Below are 26,262 nucleotides of genomic sequence, written 5' to 3'. Positions count from 1 at the left end.
TCACTCATTAGTTCTCGCTGTCTTCCTACCATACTCCCCTGAACTAGACGAAAACTAGAGAAAAAGTAGAATTCGTCTTACTGATCCGACCTCTCAGCTGACATTCTCTGGTATGCCCTATATGAAGCTGTGTTTTCTAGTGCCTTCTCTCCTTCATTATATAGCAGGTCATATTTCTCTTACCATATTATTAGTTCATTAGTGCAGACATAACACACGCTAATAACTAAAAACATATTTGATTGCATTTTGTTCCGGCATTTTCTTTCTTTTAATATAAAATCCGTATGATTTAGTTAATTGCGGAGCGCATCCTCTGTCTGAGCTTTATAGCAGCATCAATCCTTCCGGTTTCATTTTATAATGCACACTTTGGTGTTAATGAACTCTCTTTAACAAGTCTTCGGTATGTGTTGTGGGGTGATTTACAACTTTGTTTTATATTATGTCACATTTCAGATATATCTTTGGTTCTAATTTGGACTTTTGGGGATTGCACAAAATATCTGCCTGTCACTTCCTTCATTATGTTATTAAACTTCATCGGAAATGGCGCACGCTTATTTATGCCGCAGTAATGCAAAACGTCAAAGAATAGGAAGGCATACATTAGGACGGATTGCCGGATGTAAGGCGTAAATACTGAGGAAACAGCGATTCGGGCTACACTTTATGATCTCTGGGGCCCATGTATCAACAGAACTTGTCATTGCTCAGAAAGTGTTTTAGTTTTACCAGTGAAAAAGTATCAGTCATTAGTTTTCACAAAGAATATAAAGAATTAATATTCTACAAAAGAAAATATATCTAAGTAGGTTGTAAGTAAGAACTAGCTTCTCATGACACAATGCTGATATCACACTCTATACCTATTCTATCTCAAGGTCTATTGTTCATTACTGTTGTACGATGTGGGGGTGATGGAGAAAATTCAGTTATATTGGCCAGCAGGTAATAATTGTGTGCAGATACATCAAATATATAATATTTATATATAATATTGGACCACTAGAATTCAGCAATACCTTCACATTCTATAGGAAAAAAGATAACTGACTGTAACGCTACTATACATTAGGCCTGTTTCACACGTCAGTGGCTCCGGTACGTGTGGTGACAGTTTCCTCACGTACCGGAGACACTGACTCAAGTAGACACATTAAAGTAAATGTGTCTCTACAGATATCAGTGAGTTTTCCCGGACCGTGTGTCCGTTTGCAAAACACGGAGACATGTCAGTGTTCGTGGGAGTGCACGGATCACACGGACCCATTAAAGTCAATGGGTCCGTGTAAACACGGACCGCACATGGATGCTGTCCGTGTGCCATCCATGTGCTGTCCGTGTGCGCTTTTCCTGTCATAGGGTTAAAATTGTAAAAGTTGTTGCAATACACGGACACACGTACAGCACACGTACAGCACACGGACCTTAAAAACATACTCACAGACATCACACGGATCCCACACGGATCCCACACGGCCTAAGGCCAGTGAGACGGCCTAAGGCCAGTCTCAAACATCCAGATAATTCCGGTACTATAAAAATCGGTACCGGAGTTATTCGTGTCCGTGTGTCTGTGCGCTCACGTGGCACATCAGAGTGGCACACGTGTGGCAGCCGTGTGCCGCCCGTGTGCCGACTGGGTACCACACGGACTGTGCACGAGACAGCGCTAGAGATAAGCGCTGTCCCCTGCATCTGGTGCTGAAGCCGGAATTCATTCCTTCCCCCCAGCAGCGTTCGCTGGAGAGAAGGAATGAAAAATCATTGTTTTTTTATTTTTTGTGTGTTTAAAATAATGATCCCGGTCTACGCACACCTCCCACCCCATGTGCGCCCCCCCGCTGGAAATCAAATACTCACCCGGCTCCCTCTCAGCTTCCTCTCAGCACCGCAGCTTCTTCCTGTATGAGTGGTCATGTGGTACCGCCCATTACAGTGATGAATATGCGGCTCCATTCCTATGGGAGGTGGAGCTGCATATTCATCACTGTAATGAGCGGTACCACGTGACCACTCATACAGGAGAAGCTGCGGCGCGGAGAGGAAGCATCGAGGAAGCCAGGTGAGTATTTGATTTCCAGTGGGCGGGTGCACAGGGGGTGGGAGGGGGGTGGTGACAAAGATCTTTATTTCAACCGCAAAAAAAAAAAAAGATTTTTCATTTCTTCTCTCCAGCGAACGCTGCTGGAGAGAAGAAATGAATGGCGGCTTCAGCACCACAAGCTGGGGGGACAGCGCTTACTGTAGCGCTGTCTCCTGCATGGCACACGGACAGCACACGGACAGCATCCGTGTGCGGTATGTGTTTTACACGGACCCATTGACTTTAATGGGTCAGTGTGATCCGTGCGCTCACACGAACACTGACATGTCTCCGTGTTTTTCAAACGGACACACGGTCTGTGAAAACAAACTGACATGTGCAGAGACACATTGATTTTAATGTGTCTACGTGAGTCAGTGTCTCCGGTACGTTAGAAAACTGTCACCACACGTACCGGAGCCACTGACGTGTGAAACTGACCTTATATAGCATTGTTTAATGAGGGCCTGCCACTTTTCAATAAATATGAATGTTTTATACCTGATCAAAATGCTGGTGTTTTCCTGAATTTGGCATTTGTTTGTTTGTTCCTAAGCCTCTTAATTCCTAATATATGGCCCCATTTTCCTATGTATAAATCTTGAATTTTAGCCAACTAGGCATGGTCCTCAAGAAGACTCCAATGAAAAAGATCTGAGGACCACACCCATTTGGATAAAAACACTAGATTAACATGTTGGGAGTAAGGGACCAGATCAACAAAAAAAAAACACTTCCAGTCAGGAGAACAATGGCATTTACTTACAAGAATACATATGTATGGCGTCAGGACCTCTTTAAACCAAAGAAATGTTTACCTATATCTCCTAAACTACAGAGGAGAATGATTGAGAATGATTTCTTTAAAGGGAACCTGTCACCAGTTTTTGAGCCTACGAACAAATGCCACCACCTTTAACTGCTCCTGTGCTGCATTCCGCAGACGTGTCTACCAGTTCCTGACTCCCCCTGTATATCCCCAAAAATACCTTTTGATATGCTCCCGTGCTGTGTGTAAATGAGGGTGGTTCGGTCCTATGGGCATCCTCTGTTGTGAATTCCGTTCTCGGACTCCCTCCTGTGGTCATGAATGGTACTTTGGTTAGTTCTGCTCTTGGACTCCCTCTGGTGGCTTTGAGCGGAACTGCTGGTCACTGAGGTTGGCTTTGTCAGCTGCTCTCGTTTATTGCTTGCTGGCTTCCCTATTTAACTCCACTCAGATCGTTACTTGATGCCAGCTGTCAATGTTTCAGTATTGGTTCAGATCTCTCTTGGACTTCTCTGAGGACCTGTCTACTCCAGCAGAAGCTAAGTCTTTGCTAGTTCATTTGTTGTTACTGCTTCCTGAATATATTTCTTAGTACTGCTAATTTCTAGTCCAGCTTGCTATCATGATATTCCCTTGCTAGCTGGAAGCTCTGGGGTGCAGAGTGGCACCTCCACACCGTGAGTCGGTGTGGGGAGTCTTTTTGCTTACTCTGCGTGGTTTTTTGTAGTCTTTTGTGCTGACCGCATAGTTCCCTTTTCTATCCTCTGACTATTTTAGTGAAGTCTGGCCTCCTTTGCTAAAACCTGTTTCATTCCTGTGTTTGTGACTTTCCTCTTAACTCACAGTCAATATATGTGGGGGGCTGCCTTTACCTTTGGGGAATTTCTCTGAGGCAAGGTTAGGCTTCTATTTCTATCTTTAGGGGTAGTTAGCTCTTAGGCTGTGAAGAGGCGTCTAGGGAGAGTTAGGTACGCTCCACGGCTATTTCTAGTTTGTGTGATAGGAGTAGGGTTTGCGGTCAGCAGAGTTCCCACTTTCCCAGAGCTTGTTCCGATTACTAGTTTACTCATCAGGTCATTCCGGGTGCTCCTAACCACCAGGTCCATAACAATCCTCATTGTGACATCTGTTCCTACCTCTCTGCTTCTAATCCTGTTCTGCTTTGATTGATGCATCCTGCGTCATCTACATGGTGAACAGAGATCTCATGCCTGCACAGTAGCCTCATTCCGATGATGTTGCTTTGCGCAGTGCTGTTTTATGCTCTGCTCACAGTATGGCAATTGTTGTGAAATTGGATTTTGGGCTCCCCCGGTGGCCACTGGTGGAATTGAACTGGTGTGCATCATCCTCTCTGTTCACCTGTTTCCATCAGGATGTGGGAGTCGCTATTTAGCCTTGCTCCTCTGTCACTTCCATGCCGGTCAACATTGTAATCAGAAGCCTTTCTGTGCATGTTCCTGCTGCTAGACAACTCCCAGCTAAGTTTGACTTAGTCCTTGTTTGTTTTTGCATTTTGTTCCAGTTCACAGCTGTAGTTTCGTTTCTGTGTCTGGAAAGCTCTTGTGATCTGAAATTGCCACTCTGATGTTATGAGTTAATACTAGAGTCTTAAAGTAATTTCAGGATGGTATTTTGATAGGGTTTTCAGCTGACCATGAAAGTGCCCTTTCTGTCTTCCTGCTATCTAGTAAGCGGACCTCAATTTTGCTAAACCTATTTTCATACTACGTTTGTCATTTCATCTAAAATCACCGCCAATATTTGTGGGGGCCTCTGTCTGCCTTTCGGGGAAATTTCTCTAGAGGTGAGCCAGGACTATATTTTCCTCTGCCAGGATTAGTTAGTCCTCCGGCCGGCGCTGGGCGTCTAGGGATAAAACGCAGGCTACGCTACCCGGCTACTGTTAGTTGTGCGGCAGGTTTAGTTCATGGTCAGTTTAGTTTCCATCCTTCCAAGAGCTAGTTCTTATGTTTGCTGGGCTATGTTCTCTTGCCATTGAGAACCATAACAGTTTGACCGGCCTAAAAGGGTTAAATTAATTGACAGAGAAAGGAGAGAAAAGAGAAGTCTGCTGAAGATTTTTTTTTTTTTTCCTCAGTTTAGAGTGTGCTTGTAATTGAATCTCTTGCAAGTCTGCCTATATTGCAGCCTTTCTCTCTCTCTCTCCTTCTAATCCTGGAATGGCTCTGTGTTCACCTGTTTAAAATGGATATTCAGAGTTTAGCTGCAGGTTTGAATAATCTCACCACGAAAGTTCAAAACTTACAAGATTTTGTTGTTCATGTTCCTATATCTGAACCTAGAATTCCTTTGCCTGAATTTTTCTCGGGGAATAGATCTTGCTTTCAAAATTTCAAAAATAATTGCAAGTTGTTTTTGTCCCTGAAATCTCGCTCTGCTGGAGATCCTGCTCAGCAGGTCAGGATTGTGATTTCTTTGCTCCGGGGCGACCCTCAGGATTGGGCTTTTGCATTGGCTCCAGGGGATCCTGCGTTGCTCAATGTGGATGCGTTTTTTCTGGCCTTGGGGTTGCTTTATGAGGAACCTCAGTTAGAACTTCAGGCGGAAAAGGCCTTGATGTCCCTATCTCAGGGGCAAGACGAAGCTGAAATATACTGCCAGAAATTCCGTAAATGGGCTGTGCTTACTCAGTGGAATGAGTGCGCCCTGGCGGCGAATTTCAGAGAGGGTCTCTCTGATGCCATTAAGGATGTTATGGTGGGGTTCCCTGTGCCTGCGGGTCTGAATGAGTCCATGACAATGGCTATCCAGATCGATAGGCGTCTGCGGGAGCGCAAACCTGTGCACCATTTGGCGGTGTCTACTGAGAAGACGCCAGAGAATATGCAATGTGATAGAATTCTGTCCAGAAGTGAACGGCAGAATTTTAGACGAAAAAATGGGTTGTGCTTCTATTGCGGTGATTCAACTCATGTTATATCAGCATGCTCTAAGCGTACTAAGAAGCTTGATAAGTCTGTTTCAATTGGCACTTTACAGTCTAAGTTTATTCTATCTGTGACCCTGATTTGTTCTTTATCATCTATTACCGCGGATGCCTATGTCGACTCTGGCGCCGCTTTGAGTCTTATGGATTGGTCCTTTGCCAAACGCTGTGGGTATGATTTGGAGCCTCTTGAAACTCCTATACCCCTGAAGGGGATTGACTCCACCCCATTGGCTAGCAATAAACCACAATACTGGACACAAGTAACTATGCGGATTAATCCGGATCACCAGGAGATTATTCGCTTTCTTGTGCTGTATAACCTACATGATGTGTTGGTGCTTGGATTTCCATGGCTGCAATCTCATAACCCAGTCCTTGACTGGAAAGCTATGTCTGTGTTAAGCTGGGGATGTAAGGGGACGCATGGGGATGTACCTGTGGTTTCCATTTCATCATCTATTCCCTCTGAGATTCCTGAATTCTTGACTGAATATCGTGACGTTTTTGAAGAACCTAAGCTTGGTTCATTACCTCCGCACCGGGAGTGCGATTGTGCCATAGATTTGATTCCGGGTAGTAAATACCCTAAGGGTCGTTTATTTAATCTGTCTGTGCCTGAACATGCTGCTATGCGAGAATATATAAAGGAGTCCTTGGAAAAGGGACATATTCGTCCTTCGTCATCTCCCTTAGGAGCCGGTTTTTTCTTTGTGGCTAAGAAAGATGGCTCTTTGAGGCCGTGCATTGATTATCGGCTTTTGAATAAAATCACGGTTAAATATCAATATCCGTTGCCACTGCTGACTGATTTGTTTGCTCGCATAAAGGGGGCCAAGTGGTTCTCTAAGATAGATCTTCGTGGGGCGTATAATTTGGTGCGAATTAAGCAGGGGGAGGAGTGGAAAACCGCATTTAATACGCCCGAGGGCCACTTTGAGTATTTGGTGATGCCTTTTGGTCTTTCAAATGCCCCTTCAGTCTTTCAGTCCTTTATGCATGACATTTTCCGTGATTATTTGGATAAATTTATGATTGTGTATCTGGATGATATTTTGATTTTTTCGGATGACTGGGACTCTCATGTCCAGCAGGTCAGGAGGGTTTGTCAGGTTTTGCGGTCTAATTCCTTGTGTGTGAAGGGTTCTAAGTGCGTTTTTGGGGTTCAAAAGATTTCCTTTTTGGGATATATTTTTTCCCCCTCTTCCATCGAGATGGATCCTGTCAAGGTTCAGGCTATTTGTGATTGGACGCAACCCTCTTCTCTTAAGAGTCTTCAGAAATTTTTGGGCTTTGCTAACTTTTATCGTCGATTTATTGCTGGTTTTTCTGATGTTGTTAAACCATTGACTGATTTGACTAAGAAGGGTGCTGATGTTGCTGATTGGTCCCCTGCTGCTGTGGAGGCCTTTCGGGAGCTTAAGCGCCGCTTTTCTTCCGCCCCTGTGTTGCGTCAGCCTGATGTTGCTCTTCCTTTTCAGGTTGAGGTCGACGCTTCTGAAATCGGAGCTGGGGCGGTTTTGTCGCAGAGAAGTTCCGATTGCTCCGTGATGAGACCTTGTGCCTTTTTCTCGCGTAAATTTTCGCCCGCCGAGCGGAATTATGATGTTGGAAATCGGGAGCTTTTGGCCATGAAGTGGGCTTTTGAGGAGTGGCGTCATTGGCTTGAGGGGGCTAGACATCAGGTGGTGGTATTGACGGACCACAAAAATCTAATTTATCTTGAGTCCGCCAGACGCCTGAATCCTAGACAGGCGTGCTGGTCGTTGTTTTTCTCTCGGTTTAATTTTGTGGTGTCCTACCTGCCGGGTTCTAAGAATGTTAAGGCGGATGCCCTTTCTAGGAGTTTTGAGCCTGACTCCCCTGGTAATTCTGAACCTACAGGTATCCTTAAGGATGGAGTGATATTGTCTGCCGTTTCTCCAGACCTGCGGCGGGCCTTGCAGGAGTTTCAGGCGGATAGACCTGATCGTTGTCCACCTGGTAGACTGTTTGTTCCTGATGATTGGACCAGTAAAGTCATTTCTGAGGTTCATTCTTCTGCGTTGGCAGGTCATCCTGGAATCTTTGGTACCAGGGATTTGGTGGCAAGGTCCTTCTGGTGGCCTTCCCTGTCTCGAGATGTGCGAGGCTTCGTGCAGTCTTGTGACGTTTGTGCTCGGGCCAAGCCTTGTTGTTCTCGGGCTAGTGGATTGTTGTTGCCCTTGCCTATCCCGAAGAGGCCCTGGACGCACATCTCGATGGATTTTATTTCGGATCTTCCTGTTTCTCAGAAGATGTCTGTCATCTGGGTGGTGTGTGATCGTTTCTCTAAGATGGTCCATTTGGTTCCCCTGCCTAAGTTGCCTTCTTCTTCCGAGTTGGTTCCTCTGTTTTTTCAAAATGTGGTCCGTTTGCATGGTATTCCGGAGAATATCGTTTCTGACAGAGGTACCCAATTCGTGTCTAGATTTTGGCGAGCATTCTGTGCTAGGATGGGCATAGATTTGTCTTTCTCGTCTGCTTTCCATCCTCAGACTAATGGCCAGACCGAGCGGACGAATCAGACCTTGGAGACATATTTGAGGTGTTTTGTGTCTGCAGATCAGGATGATTGGGTTGCTTTTTTGCCTTTAGCGGAGTTTGCCCTCAATAATCGGGCCAGTTCTGCCACCTTGGTGTCTCCCTTTTTCTGTAATTCGGGGTTTCATCCTCGATTTTCTTCTGGTCAGGTGGAATCTTCGGATTGTCCTGGAGTGGATGCTGTGGTGGAGAGGTTGCATCAGATTTGGGGGCAGGTAGTGGACAATTTGAAGTTGTCCCAGGAGAAGACTCAGCTTTTTGCCAACCGCCGGCGTCGGGTTGGTCCTCGGCTTTGTGTTGGGGACTTGGTGTGGTTGTCTTCTCGTTTTGTCCCTATGAGGGTTTCTTCTCCCAAGTTTAAGCCTCGGTTCATCGGCCCGTACAAGATATTGGAGATTCTTAACCCTGTGTCCTTCCGTTTGGACCTCCCTGCATCTTTTTCTATTCATAATGTTTTTCATCGGTCATTATTGCGCAGGTATGAGGTACCGGTTGTGCCTTCCGTTGAGCCTCCTGCTCCGGTGTTGGTTGAGGGCGAGTTGGAGTACGTTGTGGAAAAAATCTTGGACTCCCGTGTTTCCAGACGGAAACTCCAGTATCTGGTCAAATGGAAGGGATACGGTCAGGAGGATAATTCTTGGGTGACTGCCTCTGATGTTCATGCCTCCGATTTGGTCCGTGCCTTTCATAGGGCTCATCCTGATCGCCCTGGTGGTTCTGGTGAGGGTTCGGTGCCCCCTCCTGGAGGGGGGGGTACTGTTGTGAAATTGGATTTTGGGCTCCCCCGGTGGCCACTGGTGGAATTGAACTGGTGTGCATCATCCTCTCTGTTCACCTGTTTCCATCAGGATGTGGGAGTCGCTATTTAGCCTTGCTCCTCTGTCACTTCCATGCCGGTCAACATTGTAATCAGAAGCCTTTCTGTGCATGTTCCTGCTGCTAGACAACTCCCAGCTAAGTTTGACTTAGTCCTTGTTTGTTTTTGCATTTTGTTCCAGTTCACAGCTGTAGTTTCGTTTCTGTGTCTGGAAAGCTCTTGTGATCTGAAATTGCCACTCTGATGTTATGAGTTAATACTAGAGTCTTAAAGTAATTTCAGGATGGTATTTTGATAGGGTTTTCAGCTGACCATGAAAGTGCCCTTTCTGTCTTCCTGCTATCTAGTAAGCGGACCTCAATTTTGCTAAACCTATTTTCATACTACGTTTGTCATTTCATCTAAAATCACCGCCAATATTTGTGGGGGCCTCTGTCTGCCTTTCGGGGAAATTTCTCTAGAGGTGAGCCAGGACTATATTTTCCTCTGCCAGGATTAGTTAGTCCTCCGGCCGGCGCTGGGCGTCTAGGGATAAAACGCAGGCTACGCTACCTGGCTACTGTTAGTTGTGCGGCAGGTTTAGTTCATGGTCAGTTTAGTTTCCATCCTTCCAAGAGCTAGTTCTTATGTTTGCTGGGCTATGTTCTCTTGCCATTGAGAACCATAACAGGCAATGCGCCTACGTGATCCTGTGAGGCTACTGCTTAGCCGTGAGATCTCACTTCGCCATGTAGATGACGCAGGTTGTGTCATCCATATCAATAAAAATAGGAATACGCAGTTAGAAGCAGTGAGGAGGAACAGACGCTGAAAGGAGGTCCCCCATTGGACCGGACAACCCTCATTTACATACAGCAAGGGAGCATATCAAATGGTATTTATTGGGGTTTACAGGGGGAGTCAGGAGCTGATAGACACAATTGTGGAAGCCAGCACAGGAGCAGTTAAAAATAGTGGCATTTATTCATAGGCTCAAAAGCTGCTGACAGGTCCCCTTTAAGAATAAACAGAATTTGTCACATGTCTTTGCTGCCCATTTATAGCATTCCTATTATAGGAAAAAATGCAGGCAGCACTCCATAGCTTAAAGGTGAAAAAATGTGGTTTTATTCCAAACCCACATGCTGTGGCCAAAAATGGCCACCAGTACCTGCTCGCGTGTACTCGCGTGTGACGTCACAAAGCTACGGAGCAGCATTAGGACCAAAAGATGCAAGCAGGTACTGTCGGCCATTTTTTTCAGCTGTATCCAGGGACGCCACCGACTGGGGCTCCTCTGGTGCGGCACAGCTGTTTTGCTCCCCGCCACCTTACCATCCGCTTCTCAGCAACTTCACGCTCCAAGCTGCACAGCCGGGCGCAGCTGCATGCAATCCATTACACAGACGTTAGTACACCATCACTAGGGTAACTGCCATATCGTATATGCCTGTGTCTACTGAGTTACAGAAATCCCTTAGTTAGTTTGTTGAGTCAGCCTTAGCAATCAGGAGATAGATCGATACTAAGGGATTCTATAAGGATTATTGTAATATTTAGTGGCGATCTGCCCCCATGTGTTTTGTTTGTATACAGCAATATGCGGATTACCCAGGATACAACACCTAGCGTTACTTTATTCACTGAGGTAGTAGGTGACTAGTTCTACCTGCCGATTCTTTACATCAGCATCTCTGGCCATACTCCCCTAAGCGCGGCATCATATACTGAGGTTACTATTCATACTTGCACAGAATCGGCACATATTCTGTTTTGATTCCAGCAGCTGGGGGACTGCCCTCGCTTATTCACTTCTGCCTGGACAGTCATTAAGTGGTGAGCGCCAGTGTGATTTAATAATAATCTCCAGGAGATAACTTTTTTAGGCTAAAATACCTCTTTATGCAGGGGTAGATTTTGTCCTATAATTCACACCAATTACCATTTATACTCAAGTATACTGTAAGCCGACCCGTGTTTAAGCCTTGGCCTCTAATTTTGCCACGGAAAACTGGGTAAGCTTATTGACTCGAGTATAAGCCAGGTATGCATTGTCCCCCTATCCCTGTCCTGCTATGCATGGCTCCCCCGTCCTGTCCTGGTATGTGTGGCTCCTTTGTCCTGTCCTGCTATGTGTGGCTCCCCCTGTCCGATCCTGCTATGTGTGGCTCCCCCTGTTGTATGCTCGGCTCTCCTGCTCCCGCATGGCTTGGCTCCCCTGGTACCGCATGGCTCGGCTCCCCCGATCCCATATGGCTCGGCTTTCCCGATCCCGCATGGCCCACACCCCCTTGTCCTACTTACCCTCCTCGCGCTATTGCTGCATCTCCATTGTCCCAGTGCAGCAGCTCTTTCTGTGCTCAGCAGTCAAGTGATACCGCTCATTAAGGTAATGAATATACGCTCCACATCTATGGGAGTGGAGACGAATGCATATTCATTACCTTAATGAGCGGTACCACATGACCGCTGAGCATAGGAAGAGCTGACGGAGCCGGGACTGAGATGCAGCGATGTAGATGCAGTGATTGCACAAGGAGGGTGAGTATGTCTTCTGTTAGCCAGCAGCTGCAGCTGTCGCTGTGCCACAGCTGCCGGCTTCTGCCGCTGCTCCGCTGTTCCCACTCCCCCGACAGCTTTCTGGACAATGACTTGAGTATAAGCCAAGGATGGCATTTCAGCACAAAAAAATGTACTGAAAATCTCGGCTTATACCCGAGTATACCCCGTAAGTCAATTTCTTGGATCAAATTAATAATTCACCTGTTTTGAAAAGTGGTGAGATTGGTAAAAAGCTGCAAATTTTTACATGAAAATAGCATGCTCCAAAATGTGCGACTTTTCCTAGTAATGGGTGAAGATCAGATTGATCACTTTATCTGCTGCGGTGAGGCTTATAGAAAAAGCATAATCATTTCCCAGTATCTAAGATAATATGTGTACTATTTATCTGAGAAAATTCATTTCATTTGCAATTTATTTTTGAAGAAAGATAATGAAAGCTTAGCATGCAAAGACAGCATGTAGTATAGTTAGTGGAAGTCGCTGCCATGTAAGAGACTTGCCGGCAGATTGCTTACCTTTGATGCAGGTTCTTTGCACTGACGGTTTACGCAGTAACAGGAATTAAATCATCACTTTGATTCTAAATAAAGAAAAGACAAAAGACATTTTAGCATAATCCACATTGATATTCGTGTATTGACACACAAAAGACATAGCAAACTGCAATATAATATTCAAATTTCTTTTTTATATATATTTAAACAGCAACTTCAGTCACAAATTATAGATCACAACAGCTAAAATAATCATTGAGGGGATCATGATAAAGTGCAGATGACATTGAGATGGCTAAACACTGTTTCCTAATATCCTAAATTTCTATTACAATGGAGAGAGCTCTGAACAATTTAAATGTTAGAATCCTCCTATGGGGCAGGGTGGCTCTTATGGCCCCAGGAACAAGGGCAAGTGTGTAGCTGTCAACTAAGCGCCTCTGAACCTTTACATACAGCTCTGGCAAAAATTAAGAGACCACTGCAGAATGTTCAGTTTGTCTGATTTTTCTCTTTATAGGTATATTTTTGAGTAAAATGTAAATTGTTCTTTTAGTCCATAAATTTCTGACATGTCTCCGAATTTCCAAGCAATACATTTTGTATTTTTTTTTTGAAAAGGAAAATAGTCAAAATTAAAAAAACAAAACCCCCAGTGCTTTCAGACATCAAATAATGCAAAGAAAACAAGTTCATAATCATTTAGAAACAACAATACTAATGTTTTAACTCAGGAAGAGTCCAGAAATTAATATTTTGCGGAATAACCATGATTTTTAATCACAGCTTTCATGCGTCTTGGCATGCTTTCCACCCGTCTTTCACACTGCTTCTGGTGCAAAAATGTAAGCAGTTCTTCTTTGTTTGATGGCTTGTGACCATCCATCATCCTCTTGATTACATTCCAGAGGTTTTCAGTGGGGATCAACTTATCAAAACTTATTTTTTTAGGGACCTATTATGTTTTGAAGTGCCTTTAGGGGTCCTACATATTGGAAACCCCCAAAAGTGATACTATTTTAAAAACAGCACCCCTCAAGGTATTCAACATTGCTTTCAGGTAGTTCATTAACCCTTCAGGTGCTTTTCAGGAATTAAAGTGGCATAACAGGAATGAAGAAATGTTTTTTACCATCAAAATTTTAATAACTTCTGTACAGGCTGCTACAGTCGGAAGACTTTAGGGCCGTTATTTGGCCATGAAGTACCATGGCAAACATCAGGATGACATAATCAAAATCTCAGGGTGGGTATGGGGTTAAAGAGGAAGCCCCCACACTCTTTTAGCCATCTAGATTGTGTAGTCATTATTGACAGCAGCATTTAAGGGGTAAACAACTATAGTCGGTGCCAACATTAATCATGGCTGATGCAGCACATTGTCAGCTATATTGTACAACCGACAGCCACAGGATTGTCACCCATCGGGGGATGTTAGTCTTATATCGCAGGTCAGTTAAAAGGCGTATTGGTGGTCACTGAGGGGTTAAAACAAATGGCAAAAATTATAATCAGACTAAAATAACATTGTGTCATATCCACAGACCAAAGAAAACAGTTTTATTTAAGGGACAATAGTGCAGCCATAAGACCCGTTTACATAATCATACACATCATCATCATCATCAAATTCCTGCGTAAAGGAGGGATGTACTGCTCACAATAATAACACTCTATCAGGACAAACGATTGCAGAGATGATCGTGAATTCAGACTCCTACGTTGCATTATTGCTTCACGGGAGTAAAAGTGTACATTAAAATATTAGTTTAAATTGCTAAAAAATTGAGTTTTCCTTTAAATATTAACAGACTGCATGATTGCTAGTATGGCTTTCAATGATAGTAATAATGATAAAAAACTATTATGAATACTATTATTATTATTATAGCATGTTATCTACAAATACAATGTGTGAAATACAGGCTGGGCCTTTCCTATATCATGGTCAGACTCTCCTCGCTTTCCTTTTGTCACAGACCGTGCCTTCTTTACTACCACTTAAATGACTGACAGCAAAGTTACATTTACTCCGGTGATTTGAGTGAAAAGTTAACACTGTGTCGTTGCACAAATCTGAGGAACAAAAGAAAGTTTGTGCTAATAAATGCCATTTAGAAGAACAAAGATCATGGAATAACTCATGTGTGTAGATAGAGGACAGGCTGATTAACCTTTCTATGCAGCCAGCTACGGTATGCTAGTATGCTATGTAGCTGCAGAATCACGGTCTTTACCTGACGAAGGTTTTTTCTAATTATCCTATTATTTAGTCCTTTAGAACCTTATGAAACACATAAGATATGCATAGTGTAAATGTTCCTTTCATGATGTGTTTTCTTAAGAACCTGTAAAGTTTCACACACCAATTAGAAACAAATGACAAATAATTCCAGTATAAATGACTTCTCTTGTCCTCGGCCTTTAGTCCTGTAAAAACATAGCTGACCTGATTTAGATAGAAATTCCCAGCATACTGCCTGTTAGAGATGAATCCTTGAGTTAAAGGATTGGTCTAGTGTCTAAAATATACTGTATAAATATGTATTTTTACACCCAATCCATTTTTGTAATTAGCTTTATTACAAAATATCCTACACTTTTTTCCTATCTATTCCCTAAATGTGTTCTTACTTCCCTTCCTGTGAGGTTTCACTTCAGACAGGGCCGGCCCGAGATATTTCGGCACCCTACACAAAACTATTTTGTTGCGCCCCTACTACTTTTAACATACCTCCCAACTTTTGAAGATGGGAAAGAGGGACAAAGTTTGCGGCGCGCGAAGCGCGCCACGGCAAATTTTGGGCCACGACTCTGCCCACACCCATTCATAACTAGTCACACCCATATCCATGTCCAAACCACACCCATTTAGCACTGCTGATCACACTGTTTCATAAAGAATAATTATAAACTAAAAAATATGGCCACACAGTGCTACATACTGTATAATGGCCACACATGATGCTCCATACTGTATAATGGCCACACATGATGCTCCATACTGTATAATGGCCACACATGATGCTCCATACTGTATAATGACGACACATGATGCTCCATACTGTTTATTGGCCGCACATGATACTTCGTACCGTATAATGGCCACACATAGCTACTCCTACACACGCGGCTGCGCTCCGTACACATGCGCTCTGCTCCATACACCTCGTACACACGTGGCTTCACTCCGTACACCTCGTACACATTTAGCTCCACTCCATACACCTCATACACACATGACTCCGCTCCATACAACTCATACACACGGCTCCGCTCCGTACACCTCATACACACACGGCTCTGCTCCATACACCTGATACACATTCAGTGCCACTCCATACACCTTTTGCCTTTTGAAAAGATTTTTTGTAATTTTTTCTATTTTTTCTCTGGCGCCCCCTTAGGGTCAGCACCCTAGGCGGCCGCCTAGTTAGCCTGTACGTTCGGGCCAGCCCTGACTTCAGAGTCTCTAACAGGAAGTCACAGGAAGCTTCCCTGCAGTCTACCACTCCTCCCGGAACAGGACGGCATCACCGGCCAGCGCTGCAGTCACTTACTACAGTTCTTGCATCTTGGATCTGTTAGAGGGTCACACTAGGGTGTGATCTTCTTAATTGTCTGTGGCCAAATCGTATTTCTCGGGGAGATTTTACGTGCACACGGAGAAAAACCACTCGTGATTGAAGACACTCAAGTCACTAGTAGCGAATCTGTTTTATTGATTGGAAGGCACATCCTTTTATAGGTTATCAGTTATCAATGTAATCTGTGGTTAAACCCCCTAAGTACTTCTCCTTCAGGAGGACTTTAATCAATATTCATTATTTTTGTGATTCTGTTTTTCTCCCAAGTATTTTCTCATTCTTGATTAGCTCAGTGGGTATGTTGTCATACCAAAGTCCACTGAAGTGTTCTAAAACCTGCTGACAGGTATGACTTGGAGCAAGTACACCCAGTATCTGTGATTCTTATATATAGGTGCCTCTCACAAAATTAGAATATCATCAAAAAGTACATTTATTTCAGTTCTTCAATACAAAAAGTGAAACTCGTATATTATACAGAGTCATTACAGAGTGATCTATTCCAAGTGTTTATTTTTGTTAAGTGAAAAATATATGAGTTTCATTTTTTTGTATTGAAGAACTGAAATAAATTAACTTTTTGATGATATTCTTATTTTGTGAGATGCACCTGTATATTCAGCAAAGAGTTCATTTTGTCTGCAAGCGTCCATTTTGGATATCTTCAATCAGGATACATAGCCTTAACAGATCCTTGGTGATAGAAGCTGTGGAGAAGTGAGTGCAAGACCAGCATTATGCATCTATCTCTGCTGCCACTTCTAACTGTGAAAGAAGATGAAGTCAAGGGCAGAGATAGAAGCCATGAGTGACATCAGCACTGCCCTACAGCTACTTACACTGCCATCAAACGAATCATCATGAGACGGCGGTGCTGGTGTCACTCACTGCTTCCATCACAGCCCTTTGATGATTCATTTGAGAGCAGTGCTAGAAGCTGTGGCTCAGTGCTGGTGTCACTCACTGCTTCTATCTCTGCCCTCTGACAACATCACATTTCACAGATAGAAGCACAGCGCTGGAGCTGCACTCACCTCTCCTACAGCGTCTATCACCATTGATCCAGGATATCTTCAGTAGGGGCAGCGATGCAAAAAACTGAAGTACAGTGTTGATCAAAGACAGCCCCGAAACCTGAAAGATCTGGAGAAGATCTGTATGGAGGAGCGTGCAAAAATCCCAGCTGTAGTGTGTGCAAATTTGATCAAGAACTACAGGAAACGTCTGACCTCTGTATTTGCAAACAAAGATTTCTGTACCAAATATTAAGTTCTGTTTATCTAGTAAAATGCAAATTATGTAAAAACCATACAATGTGATTTTCTAGATTTTTTAAAGATTCTGTCTCTCACAATTGAAATGTATCTACAATTAAGATAAAAATTACAGACCTCTCAATTTTTTGTAGGTGGGAAAAAAACTTGCAAAATGTGTATCAAATACTTATTTTCACCACTGTATCTGTTCACTAACAACCTTACCACTGTGACCCAACAAGTCTCTAGAGCTGGGGTCCTGAGTAGAGTTGAGCGAATTTGATCGGGTCAGGGCTTATTCGGCAAGCTATACTGCTTACTGAATAAGCTGCAGAGGGAACCTTGCTTCCTGTATCGCTCTGGCTGATCAGCTGTTCGGCTCTACAACTGCATGTGTTGCAGCTGTGTCACTGTCACAGCACATGCATGGAGAGCCCAACAAACAGGCTCTCTATGCATATGTCATGACTGTGACACTGCGACACATGGGGCAGCATGGTGGCTCAGTGGTTAGTATTGCAGCCTTGCAGTGCTGGAGTTTTGGGTTCAAATCCCACCAAAGACAACATCTGCAAAGGAGTTTGTATGTTCTCCCCGTGTTTGAGTGTGTTTCCTCTGGGTTCTCCAGTTTCCTCCACAATTCAAAAGACATACTTATAGGTAATTTAGATTGTGAGGCCAATCGGGGACAGCGATGATAATATATGCAAAAACAGTAAAGCGCTGCGGAATATGTTGACGCTATATAAAAAAAGAGATTATTATTATAGATGATGATGTCAAAGACACCAAAGATCCATTGTTCATTACCAATGAACAATCAGTGGTACAAAAAACTATTTTGAGAATCAGCTGAAAATCTCCATCAGAGAAGTCATAAGGGAAGAGTTTTATTTCTTTAGTAGACAGCATTATGGCTTCCTAGCAATCGTTCTTGGTAGACCATTGATTGGTCAGACACAGATACTATCACTGTAAGGCTGGAGTCACACTAAACGCATGGAAAACTGGTGTTCTCCGTATGGTCATACGTGTAATGCGTTTGCAATGCGATTTTCTCGCACCTATGTATCCGTATGACATCTGTATGACCTGTGTATGGCTTTACATTTCTCACTGACTTTCCCCATTGAATTTAATGGCTCAATGGGCTGTGTGCGTATTTGTCGCAAGGTAGACGAATGGTTTGTGTGGTGTCCGATTTTTTTCTCGCACCCATAGGCTTGCATTGGCGAGTCTCAGACGATATACATGCACAATCGCAGCATGCTGTGATTTCACTCGCACGCTGAATACACCAGAGAAAAAACCCGTGATGTGAGCTGCCCCATAGATTAACAGTGGTCCGAGTGCTATGCGATGTTTTCTCACGTAACACTCGTCCGTATTCTACAGTAGTGTGATACCGGCCTAATTTGCACTATGAGCACCATTTATTTCTACCGCTACCTCAATCAACAATGTTTTCACAGTATGCACAATCCATTTAGATGAAGAATAATTTTATAATTTATCATCTTCTTGTTCCTTAACACTCGCTAATTATTGTTATCATCATTCGGAAATGATAATTACCCATTGTGAAAGGGCATTAACTAAAGACAACTTGCACTCAGATGAACTTTTATACAAAGTGGAGATTTATATGGTATCATTTGTGAGAAATAACATATTCAGACTCTCATGTATTACAGGAATGTTTTCTACGCACTAACTGATAACATTATGTGTACTTTTTATGATTGTAATAAAATATTTGATAACAGGTGAACATCTGAGTATGGTCACTCTGCAATTTATCTTATCTGGCTCCTGGCCAGACCAACTCCGCTCCCTACAACACCACATAATATAGCAGTATTAGCTTCTGGCACCCAAGGTTGTTGTAAGTGTTTCATTCTTTGTTCTTATTGAGAGAAAATAAGACTGACAGGATGCCCTGGGGTTTGAAAATGGGATTCTACTACAGAACAAAAAATAAAGACAGCCCTACTGGGGAGAAAGAAGACTTCAAGCACATGACTAAAATGAATGAGAAATAAAATAAACAATAAAAATATACACTCATTCATTATATTTAATAAACTAAAAAATAATACACTTAAATGTCCTTAATTAGCATTTAATTAATATGTTACTTTAATAGTGGGTTAATAAAATGTATTAACATTTTACACATTGTTTACAAAAGTAAAATAATAATAATAATAATCTGACCATCTTTGCCTCTTTTGTACTAATCCTCTTTACTTGATCATTGAAATAATATAGAAATAAAAAGCATGCTCCGAGTACAGAGCTATCTATAGAAGAAAGAGCAGATGTTCTTAGATTTTGCAACAGCTTTAAAATCCAATTCTGAACTGTTGGAACAATTTTCCTACTGGGAAGGAAACTTCATGAAAAAGAACATATTTGGGTTATCTATGTTACTTTTATTTGCTTATCAGAGTCTGTTTGGCAACTTTATTTACAATACAACACAAAAATCTATAAACCTTAAATTTAAATTTCTATAAGGTGGTCCCATAAATGTAAGATGGTGGGTACAATAGCCATCATGATAGCACAGCCATCACAGTACAATGCAAAAACTAGAGTTGTCCTAAACTCATGTTGACATTCATACATAAAATACAGAAGATCGGACATGTCACCAGTATAGCACGAATCAACTATTCATTAAACGGGTAAGAAATGTCTGACTGCTGCGGGTCCCACAACTGAATAGGTAATGAATGGTGTGACAATGAACATGCTCAACCATGCCACTTCATTCATTTCCAGAAATAGAGAATTATGCAAATTGTCTCTTCAGAGAGGAAGAGAACTAGAACTCTAGTGCCTTCCAATAGGTGGCACTAGAGTTCTAGTTCTCTTCCTCTCTGAAGAGACAATTTGCATAATTAGCATATTTCCCAGAGGAGCATTGCGGCTTTAAGTCACCTCATCTCGGCATGCTTAATATATCAATCTCTGCAAGGAGAAACGATACTTCTTGGATATCAGAAATAGTGAAGAAAGTTCAAGGGATCGGTAGACCTGTTCTTGTAATCAAGAGGGGGTTTCATGCATAGGATAGGTGACACATGGTTTAAAGGGGAGCTATACTATGCTTTAAAGTATTTTTTTTAGAATAAGTTGTCATGTGTGTTTACATGGGCATTATATAAACAGTTTCTTGCATTTTTCACGAGCTTCTTACTATGTAGGTTTTATTTTTAATTCATAATTAAATGGGTGAACATTAGCTGCTATGATGTATCTTGTATACTACATACAGAGTGAGAGAGATTTCTGCTCTTTTTACCTATGGTAGCAAACAGATGAGGCATATACAGTATGAAGTTACTTAGCATTGTAGCTGTGAATCCCACACTGGCATAAGCTAAAGATAATCTCAACTATTTGTTTTTCTGCACTCACTCTGCTCCTCTCTCCCACTCCCCTCCTCAACTTGCTATGTAACCTGGGGGAGTGGGGAGGGAGAGACTCTTAAGTAAAAAAAAGATTTCTTTGATAAGTTATATTACATAGTTTATTTTTGTACCCACGTTTAGTAATTATTTAAGTAAAGTTTGTTGAAATCAGCAATTCTTTAAGATATAACAATATTTCATACTGATAGCTGGGGGGGTATACGAGTCAGTGATATAAATATGGGTTCATAAAAAAAAGATTAAAACTGCTGAAGGTATCCAGCTAAAGACTGAATGTAATGCTATTGATAGTTTACCTATAGAAATGGGAAGAATTTAGTCGAGTGGAATTGAATTCTACTCAAATTTTTCAAAAATCTGTATTCTGGAGAATAATGTGCCCGCCATCTTGCTGAACAGTAGAGGGCTGACAAAAGATTAAAAGAAAAAAAACACATGCTCACTTCAGTGCTCTCTGGCCACCCCCGCTGCTTCCTGCCCGCTGTCTAGTATTCCACGCCTCTGTTGCATCACATCTATAGCTCAGTCTTTGCTAATCATCAGGACTTCTGGCCATGAACAAGCCTTGGAATTACTTGTGCATTCTCCAGGGCCTGCTCAGGACCAGAAGTCCTGGCATAGAATGAACACTGGGCTGCGACTTTTGACCACAGCCCCCAGAGATCACTTAGAATGAGATGTGATTAGTGATGAGCGAGTGTGCTCGTTACTTGAGTTTTCCGAGCATGCTTGGGTGTTCGAGTATCTTGAGCATGCTTGTAGATTATGTTTGTGTCTCCGAAGCTGCATGATTTGTGGCTGCTAGACAGCCTGAATACATGTGGGGATTCCCTATCAAATAGGCAATCCCTGCATGTATTCAGGTTGTCTAACAGCTGCAAATAATGCAGCTGCGGGAACACAAACATAATCTACGAGCACGCCCAAAATACTCAGCGATCACCCGAGCATGCTCGGAAAACTCGAGTAACAAGCACACTCGCTCCTCATTAGATGTGATCTATGCGGCCTGCTCTTGACCATAAGGCTCAGCCTAAAGTTAGATGTGTTAAGACAGAGGGGAGGAGGAGAGGAGGATAGGCTGGGAACAATGGAAAAAAATAAGGAGGTAAGCGGTATGGTAAATGTAAGGATTTTTGTTTGCCATTTTTTACATACCACATTTAGTATGCTTTGAGATCTGAAGAGACCCCAGAACCATAGAATTTACAGAAAAAAATGTTATGCAAATCAAGTTTTCCTGCAAAATCCATGCAAATAGGGAAATTTGAATTTTGCCTCTTCGGCTCATCAAGTCTTACAACAGTGTAACATGCTTTAGACTTCCAGTAATGAATCAGAATAGCTCATTGACAGGACCCCTGAACTCCATAGAGAACAGATGAAAGAAAATATATTGGTGTGATTCCTACATACATGAAACTCTATCATGGTCGGTGTAATTAAAAACCATGGATTATTTTGCAGTTTACATGTTTGTTTTAAGTATCACTGAATAACGTTGCTTTTTTTGCGCTGTCCATGAACACAGACAGATTCGGGAAGTCAGTATAATGGTCTAAACAACATCATAAATATTATTTTATTTTTCTATCCCATTACATGGTCACTATAAATCATCCATTACACAACTATGAACACTGCTGTCAGTGCAGAGCTTCTCTGGAGCGGTAAAAAAACAAGTAAAAGATATCCTTTTTTCAAACTCTGTATGAGTGCTAGACAACCTCTTTGATTTTAGCCATTGCCTAATACAAACTTACATTTTTATTTTACTGAGGCATAAACTTTTACAAAAAGGCTCCTTTCTGCCGTCTTTCATTTCATATACTATTTAAACTAGACAGATTTTGTTGGACTGGTCTGCAAAACTTGTGGGAAAAATAAAACTCTGTTAAACATGCTAGAAAACTTTTGGAACATTAACTCCATCCATGTAGACATGATATGGCACATGTAACAAACTGTCAAAGGCAGGTTGTAAGAGAGCGGCACTTCATGGTGCAGAAACTAATTTGCATATTTCAGCTATATTCTGAGACAGTCTAATGATGTTGGATATAGATAGTGCACCTTACATAACAGAAACTTGATACTGAATTATCTATTAAAATGCCATTTATTGTACATTCAAAATGTGAAAATAATTTTTAATATCTTACATTTATTCTGAGATATGATCATTTCAAGCAACAGGTTCAAAGACTGATTCAACAGTACTGAGAGATTGGAAAGACTTTGGAGAATAATAATAATAAAAAATGTCTTTGTTGCCTACAGAACCAACAATTGTCAAGAGCACCATAAATGAGGAAAGCAGCCCTGTTGGATGATATAGGCAACAAAGGCAATTTTTTTAGACAGTTTTCCATCTCTACAAAAAGTTTCCCAATCCCAACTTTCTTCAGGAATAGTCATTTCTTGGGACCTTGTGTAAATGAAAAATGCCCATGTACATCAGTGTTGGTTTAAAAGGAATGTTAAGAAAATTACCAATTGTTAACCAATAGTTAATTTTCTTAACATTCCTTTTAAACCAACACTGATGTACATGGTCAACTTTTGTGTGTGTGTTAAATATAATTAAAAAAAAAGGCAATTTTTTTTCCCCATATCACAATCTTTATTAAAACTAAAAATTAGTAAACATGCAATTTTTATACTGGCCTTTCTTAGATTCTGAATTTCTGCTGTTTTTGGGAAATTCACATATACATTAGCAGCAATAGACTGACTCACACCCTATCTTTTGTATTGGAGCATCTAATGAGCATGTGCAAAGGTCAGTGTGAAGGAAGGGGAAGCAGGGTCTGGTGTGACATTGCCTATTTTGATTGGTGGCTTCTGTATTATCAGATGTGTATAGAGGTGTAATCAGTTTTAGTAATCTGGCCTCTTCTGGTTAGGAGCCTGCTGAGAACTCTTCCTTAAAAAAACAGAGGTGTTAGTTTATAATAGCCTTAGTGGCCAGTGTGAAATTTAGCTTGTTATCAAAGATTGTGTCATTAAAGAAAATATACATATTACGCCCAAAAAATATTTAAACAATGTCATTTTCTAATGACACTTTTCCATTAAATAGTGGTAAATACATGTGTATGTGTAGAGATACAACTAAAAACAGTAAATATCGTCTTCAGAACCGGCGGGAGTGCAGCTTTAAAATGAACAAGAAAAAAAAAACTTCTCCAGTGTTGACTGTGTAAGTAAAACTTCATGTTTATTGACTCTTCATAAAAAATGACATGCTGTCCCATTTAAAGGCCCATGTCTACCTACAAAGCAGGCAGAATTGTGCATTATGATGAGCTCTTGGACTGTAAAGGGCCCATATATTGTTCTTGCACAGGGGCCCTTTTCTGTTTGAGGGCGCCAGTGACAAGGATCACATTAATATTCAGTGCTGCAAGCTACAGAAGAAGACTATGAACATCTCTTAGTCCTTTGCAGAGTGCCCATTTGATAGAAGGTGAGAAACGCCAGCTGTACTTAGTCCATCAGCTAATTCTGCAGAATCTGTTCCATTAGTCTTTTCAGCAATTCTTTATTTTTAGCATGGCAGAAAAGTAAGATGCTTCTTTCAGCAAACGCAGATGGTCATTTTAACCAGATACATTACAGTCTGTCATTTCTTATCAACAGATCTGAGTTAGTACTAATGAGGGTAAATATAGACACTTTATGGAGACAGCACACAGGTGCTTCTCACAACATTAGAATATCATCAAAAAGATAATTTATTTCGGTTCTTCGATACAAAAAATGAAACGGATATATAGAGTTATTACAAACAGAGTGATGTATTTCAAGTGTTTATTTCTGTTAATGTTGATGATTATGGCTTACAGCCAATGAGAACCCAAAAGTAATTATCTCAGTAAATTAGAATACTTTATAACACCAACTTTAAAATTGATATTTAAATCCAAAATGTTGGCCTGCTGAAATGTATGTTCAGTAAATGCACTCATTACTTGGTCAGGGCTCCTTTTGCATCAATTACTGCATCAAAGCCATGTTGCATGGCATGGAGGTGATCAGTCTGTGGTACTGCTGAGGTGTTATGGAAGCCCAGGTTGCTTTGATAGCATCCTTCAGCTCATCTGCATTGTTGGGTCTAGTGTCTCTCATCTTCCTCTTGACAACACTCCATAGTTCTCTATGGGGTTAAGGTCAGGCGAGTTTGCTGCCAATCAAGTACAGTGATGCTGTTATTTTTAAACCAGGTATTGGTATTTTTGGCAGTGTGGACAGGTGCCAAGTCCTGCTGGAGAATAAAATGTCCATCTCCAAAAAGCTTGTCAGCAGAGGGAAGCATGAAGTGCTGTAAAATTTCCTGGTAGACGGCTACACTGACTTTGGTCTTGATAAAACACAGTGGACCTACACCAGCAGATGACATGGCTCCCCAAACCATCACTGATTGTGGAAACTTCACACTAGACCTCAAGCAGCTTGGATTTTGTGCCTCTCCACTCTTCCTCCAGACTCTGGGACCTTGATTTTTCATCTGGAAACAACTCCTTGGACCACTGAGCAATCCAGTTCTTTTTCTCCATGACTCAGGTAAGATGCTTCTGGCATTGTCTTTTGGTCATGAGTGGTTTGACACAAAGAATGTGACACTTGTAGCCCATGTCCTGGATATACCTGTGTGTTGTGGCTGTTGAAGCAATGACTCCAGCAGCAGTCCACTCCTTGTGAATCTCCCCCAAATTTTTGAATGGCCTTTTCTTAACAATCCTTTCAAGGCTTCGGTAATCCCAGTTGCTTGTGCACCTTTTTCTACAACATTTTTTCCTTCCACTTAACATTCCATTAGTATGCTTGGATACAGCACTCTGTGAACAGCCAGTTTCTTTAGCAATGACCTTTTGTGGCTTACCCTCCTTGTGGAGTGTGTCAATGACTGTCTTCTGGACATCTGTCAAGTCAGCAGTCTTCCCCATGATTGTGGAGCCTACTGAAACAGACTAATGGACCTTTTTAAACACTAAGGAAGCCTTTTCAGGTGTTTTTTATTAATTATTCTAAATTACTGAGATAATGACTTTTGGGTTTTCTTTGGCTGTAAGCCATAATCATCAACATTAACCCCTTTTTGACCTCGGAGGGGTCCGAGGTCAGAACCCCAATTTGATGCGGGCTCCGGTGATGAGCTGTTTTGTACAGCTGAAATGTGCCCGCAATAGCGGCGGGTGGAATTGTGATTCACCTGCTGCTATTAACTAGATAAATGCCGCTGTCAAACGCTGACAGCAGCATTTAACTAGCGCTTCCAGCCATCGAGCCAGAAATGAAAGCATCACTGACCCCCGTCATGTGATCAGGGGTAAGCGATGCGTCAGCATGACAACCAGAGGTCTATTGAAGACCTCTATCTTTGTTGATGCTGGCATGCTGTGGGCACCACCCTGTGGTCGGCGCTCAAAGTAATGCAGTAAATCTACTACATAGGAGCGATCTATGCTTCACCCCTATGTGGCAGAGCCGATCGAGTTGTGCCAGCTGCTAGCTTCCCATAGAAGCATGGCAAAAGTAAGAAAGTTTTAAAAAATATGAAAAATATAAAAAAAATATAAAAGTTTAAATCACCCCCTTTCGCCTCATTTAAAATAGAACAATAAAAAAATCAAACCTACACATATTTGGTATCGCTGTGTTCAGAATCGCCCAATCTATCAATAAAAAAAGGCTTAACCTGATTGCTAAACAGCGTAGCGAGAAAAAAATTCTAAACTCCAGAATTACGGT

At 42.0% G+C, this 26,262-nt stretch overlaps 1 protein-coding gene across 9 annotated transcripts in view; it reads right to left on the bottom strand.

The window, feature by feature from the left end:
• Positions 1 to 26,262, bottom strand: part of TENM3 (teneurin transmembrane protein 3) — a 1,770,339-nt gene that overhangs the window by 1,537,745 nt on the left and 206,332 nt on the right. For all 9 annotated transcript variants that reach the window (XM_077279546.1, XM_077279548.1, XM_077279545.1 and 6 more), the window contains exon 2: positions 12,247 to 12,311. The gene's annotated coding sequence lies outside the window, so the exon portion shown is untranslated. The remainder of the gene's footprint in view (positions 1 to 12,246; positions 12,312 to 26,262) is intronic.

Source organism: Ranitomeya variabilis, chromosome 1 (genome assembly GCF_051348905.1).
Source record: "Ranitomeya variabilis isolate aRanVar5 chromosome 1, aRanVar5.hap1, whole genome shotgun sequence".
NCBI classification, from domain to species: Eukaryota; Metazoa; Chordata; class Amphibia; order Anura; family Dendrobatidae; genus Ranitomeya; species Ranitomeya variabilis.
The sequence above is the reverse complement of the archived record's forward strand: the minus strand, read 5'-3'. Positions and strand labels throughout refer to the sequence as shown.